Source organism: Athene cunicularia, assembly GCF_003259725.1.
Source record: "Athene cunicularia isolate RWA chromosome 3 unlocalized genomic scaffold, athCun1 chr3_part1, whole genome shotgun sequence".
Classification (NCBI taxonomy): Eukaryota; Metazoa; Chordata; class Aves; order Strigiformes; family Strigidae; genus Athene; species Athene cunicularia.
The window spans coordinates 1,812,551-1,818,342 of record NW_020799097.1 but is presented as its reverse complement, the minus strand read 5'-3'; positions in this window follow the sequence as shown (position 1 = coordinate 1,818,342).

The following is a 5,792-nucleotide window of genomic DNA, read 5'->3' as shown; positions in this document are numbered from 1 at the left end:
CTGGAATAAAAAACACAACAAACAGAATACAGTAAAAAGCCTTGTAATTGATTAAAAAATTTTAGCTCTAAATAGCCTGGCAGGCAAATCGCTTCAAGTTCTCACATCTAAGACTAGAGGGTCCCTCAACAAGTTTAAATCCTGGTTTCAGACTATTTCTGGTAGAAAAAAAGCTGGTATGGTCTAAGACTCCACCCAAAAAGGATGGTGAAAATAGGGAATGTGTTTACTATGAAGAAAATATTTCAGAAAACCCCACAATTTAAATTTAACCATGTGAGCATTACAATTGTTGACCACACTGAAACCAAGCTATTTATGACTCAGCATCTGCCCTGGTACATTCACATCGATAGCATCTCTTTAGTTGCATGGCCTCGTAACTTCTGCTGAGTAATTATAAAACAAAAACAAAACAGTCACCGCAACCAATACACAAGTCCCAACTTGCAGGAGTGAAGACTACTGTTCTGCCCAACAAGCTGCAGTCATGGTTTGGCTATCCGTGTTCAAATATGTAATTTCAGTCTAGTTGTAAACAGTTTTTTTGTTGTCTTGAACTCATTTTACTTGCACACATATCTCATATCTTCCTCTCCAGAAACCATCGTAACAGCTAAGGATTAGCCAGAAGACAGCATCCTTTGGCCACTCCTTTCCCCACACACTCGTGAAGATGGAAATTGCAAAGGTAGCTACGCTACGGTTGCTCTGCCAGTTCCACTCTACCTATAGAGCCAATTTAAACAGCAATCATTCCCCAGGGCTGGATCTGCATTTTCTCAGTGCTAAGGAGCCAGAGTGGAACAAGCAGAACAGGGACTCAGAATATCATGCTCATTGACTGGAGAAACAACCTCTGAAATTGAGACTAAAGCATGGAAAAAGTTGACAGAGCCATAAGAGTACAGAGAGGCCCTTTGCTTAAAACAGTTTTGTCATACAGCAATGAAAGTTGCAAAATTCAGTCTCTAACCAACTGATTTAAAAAAAAAAAATATGGTTCAAAAAAGGTAACAGAAATTTAGAAAATTAGTGTGAACCAGAAAACCCCAAGTACTCCATCAATATTCCCAAAAGCAGGCAATCACAAATTTGAACAGGCTTCCAATCTTGAGTCACTAATGTTTTTCTTTAGATATTCAGGAAGGAAAGTAATTTCTACATGTCGGAGAGGGAAAATCTTTTCCTTGGTCCCTACTGCAAACTTAGTGAGAGATATGAAAGAGTTAATTACCAGGCTTCTGCTGGTATCAGCCGATCAAAAAAGTGATGTATGCACACTTTTGTTTACATAGACCCATTTTATGGTCAGAAAAATTAAATAGCATATATGTCTTTAAACCCTCAGATACTTTGTGGGTTGGACCAGATAATCTTGAGAGGCTCCTTCCAACCTAAACAATTCTGTGCTTCTCTTGAAAATCATGTGCAGCAATGGTTTTGGCTGTAGCTGTTCAAGACAGGCTGGTAAAAACAAACATGCAAATAGGAAAAAGACCAAGATGCTAAACATAACCATGTTAAATTAAGTTCATTGACAAGTTGCTTTCACAGGCTGCTTACTCTCTCACAGCTATTGACAGGGAACCCATGTTTGAAATACATCAAGAATATAAATAGCAAAACTGTTCCAAACCTAGGGAAAATAAAACATGACCAAAAAAAAAGCAGAAAAAAACCCCTATCTACACCTTAAGTTAGGTGGTAGAACTAACCAACACAGCTCAAATCACAGCGCCTTGCTTATATTCTGAAGCAAGTGTTGCTGTTGAAGAGCAGTCAACATATTGAATTGGAAAGACCAAAATCAACTACATTATTTAAGACATGCTACATCTAACTACATCTGATTTTAGTCCAATTTCAACTTCATTATTGCCCTGAGAAGTTGTGTCCTTCTGATCTAAGGAAGTCATTTCTCAGACTTATTTTTTTAAGAATTTGGCACCTCTCAAAAAAACCCAAAGACCTGCATTTATCCCATCTTCCAGGCAGCATTACTTAACCCTGAAGATCTCTGTATATTCTCACATCCTGACCAGAAGATCACGAGTTATAGACAGACAAACCCAATTCCTCCTTAGTTTTGTCCAAGGTGCCTAATCCCCTTTGAATCTAGTCCTTTGATTTGAACATGTTAATAATAGTTCCCCAGTTTCAGGAAAAGAAGCCCTTTCAGTTTCTCACCATCTCCAGAACCCTGGTTTCAATTAATTTTTCTCTTTGTCCCAAACACTTCGGCCATCAACTCCAAAAGACTTTATTCAACAACTTAAGTGAAGTCAACTTTTAGTGTGGATTAGCAACTGATTTTTTAGCACGTTCCCTGTAATTTAGGTGCTATCCCAGCGGTGATCAGTAGATAACGCTTCATAAGAGAGATTCAGAAGCAACATAAGATGAACTGTACTCACACTGGTTATTCTGTTAAAGTTAGAAGCATAAACATTGGGCAAATCCAGGTCAGGATCTAGAGTCTTGGGAAGAACTCCAAGAACACTTTACACAAATCATCATATTAATGACATTCAAAGTAGAGACTCCAAACAAAGCCAACCATCTTCTGACTTCCCCACAACCTCAAACTGAAATAAACACACGAAAACCTAGACTCACTAAGCCACGAGAAGTTTTAACTGTGCAAAAAGCAGAACAAAATTCCTCATGTCCTTTCAGGACTTTTCCATTTTATTACTATATACTATCATAAAGGAAATTAAGAATAGATTTACTAGATCCAGAAAAGAATGCCAGATTATATAGCCTAGTCATGAAGTGCCCTTTCATTGAAGAAAAAAACCAATCTCAGTGAAATTAAGAAAAAAGACAACCCTATCATTGCGAAAGGAGATGAAAGTTTTGCAAACAAGCATATAGATGACCTATTAATTGGTGTAGACAGATGAATGCTGTAATAAGCAATCTTTAGTGTCAAGGCAGTTTCTTACCACAAATCCAGTTCTGTATACTCTTTGTTAAGCCTCTACATATGAAATTTTGTGGTTATTTTTGTATGAATATAAAACCAAACCGCTTTCGATGACACTGGGGATAAAAAGGAGGAGGGGATACCTACCCGTCTGCCCCAAGGCACTGCAAAAAAAAGCTGTGGGCAAAAGGGGTAGGAAACAGCTAGTTTGTTAGTGTGGTTATGGATTTATACATTATTTATAATCATAAGAAGCCCATCCAATTCCTGCTCTAAATTAAGACATGCATAGATGACTATTATAAAGAGTGACATTTGTGAAATTAAAAGGAGTTAATTTTTTTTTTCCAAATAATTTTTGAAGTTACTAAGGGGGCAATAAGTGGGAGGGCAATGAGGAGAAAGTCATCAGACTGTAGAAAGAAAGTATGTAGGGGGATTAATTCACAGTTATCTGTCCCAGGGAAATGGGGTGATAAAACAACAAACTAGACTCCCGTACAAGTGAGAAGACAAGAGGAGAATGTCACCTTAGTCATTCCCCACCCAATTCTGATCAGAGAGAAAGGAAAGGAACTCACTCATTGCACGCAAGCACTGGCAGCATTTCCCCAACCCATTCCCACCCACATGAAGGCACAAAAGGAGAATACATTATTCTCCCAACTCCATTTTAATTAGTCAGTGGGAAAGAAACTCCAGTGCTGTACTCCCCTGTTCCACTTCTGTTGCGTATTAAGGGAGAGCCACAACTACAATCCCCCACATCCTTTATTTCAGTTAGGACCCCATGGAGGAAAGAGGGCACACACTACACTCTCCCACACTCCCCCTCACTGTACTACAGGGCAGAATGAGAATGAAGAGACGCAGTTTCTCCTCTTCCCCTCTCCCTCTGCGCAGTGACACCATTGACAGTCCCTGCTCCCCTCCCGCAGGGAGGACGGAAAGGCAGAAACCCTTTCTGGTGAGATTCTCCACATATATGGAGGGACAGGTCTAGCATCTCGCTCCAGTTGAGTTCATATCGCATGGCAAGCTGAAGGAACTGGAGGGGGAGCTAGTTATCGTCCCCTTAGATTGGAAGAAGAGGTAGGGAGCAGGCTGGACTATAGCATCCCCTCTTCCCTTGAATCCTCGCTGTCTTTTAAAGGCAAAAGGAACAAGTGCACACGCAGGACTAGCATCCTCTTGCTGCATCGCAAAGGAAAAAGGAAGGATGTATGTGTACATGAAGCTAGAACCCCTTCCCCCTGCGTCCCTACGGCACTGCAAGAGGAAAAGGAGGAGGGAGATAACATCCCCTTGGGTCCCTCCTGCACGGAAAAGGGGGAGGGAGGCGTGCATGGGACTAGCATCCCTCTCCCCCATGGGTCACGGCTACCGCACCGCAACACGAAAGGAGGGAAGCGTGGGACTAGCAGCCTCTGGGGTCCCCAACGCACTGCAGAAGAAAAGAAGGGGCGTGTGTGCGGAGGGGGGAAAGGCACCCTCTCCTCCTCGGGCCCCCGATGCACTGCGAGGGGAAGAAGGGAGAGCACCTGGGACTCGCACCCCCTCCCCTTGGGTCCCTAATGGAAAGGGAGGGGAAGCACATGGGACGAGCATCCCCTTCTGCCGGCTCCCAGCGCACGGGCAGGGATCGGGAACGCCGGGGACCAGCATCTCCCGGCCCCGAGGCGCCGCCGAGGGAGACGGGGTGGATCCGGCACCTCCATGTCGCCCAGCGAAGGACAGGACTAGCATCCCCCGTCCTTCCACCGCCCGCCGCCTCGGAGCGGGGGACTTAACCCTCCGCTCCGCTCACTCCCCCCGCCCAGAGGACGCTTCATGGCCGCCCCCCACAGCGCCGTCTCCGGGAGCGGGTGTCTCTGCCCCTTCGCGAGCGAGGCGGCCGCTGTGGGAGGGAAAGAAGGACATCCCTGAGGGAAACCCCCGGCCCATCTGCCCACCCCGTCCGCCTCCGCGCCTCCCGGCGCCCAGGTCGCCGCCGTTACCTGAGTAAAGGGAGTAGGATAGGATAGTTCCAGTTGGAAAGAACCTACGAGGATCATCTAGTCCAGCTGCCTGACCACTTGTGAGCTGACCAAAAGTCAAAGCATGTTGTGAAGGGCATTGTCCAAATGGCTCTTAAACACCGACAGGCTTGGGACATCAACCACCTCTCTAGGAAGCCTGTTTTGGTGTCTGCCCACCCTCTCAGTAAAGAAATATTTCCTAGAATCTAACCTGAACCTCCTCTGATGCAGCTTTGAGCCATGGTTATGAAGAGAGTGGGTATGGAAGTTAAAGCACCATAGAAAGGGCATCAGTAGGGGACAAGGGTATGGAGGAGCACAAGGGATGTGAGGTCTGTGGGTCAGTGGAGAGTATCGCCTCTGGGATGGAGGTCCCGAGGCCTTGGTGGGCATCATGAAGCAGTGAAGAATGCAGAGTTAGTTATTCACTGCCTGGGGTAAGGAGGATCGTAGGGGCACTCGAACCTTGGCGTCTTGTGCACACAGATATTTATAGCACACCCTGGCAGGGGTAAGGGTGTTGGTCTGACGCAGCGCAGGGTGCACAGGGGTGATGGTGCTGTGGAGAGGCAGAAATATCAGTGACACAAGGTGCTGCAAGCGTTCCGGTTTATCAGCACCGTGGCGATGCCGTGCGCTGGGGTTTATTGATGCTGTAGCACTGGTACCACAGAGATCCTCAATCCCCTGAGTGAGGGTCATGGGGCCTTCCATGGGACTGGGGACAACTGTGAGAAGACTGATGCGCTAGTGGGGAACACTGCCAATACCCTACAGGCAGAGCAGAGGTGTTGCCTGAGGGCAGGGCCTCACTGTGCGACGTGCAGGTGACAAATGAGGAG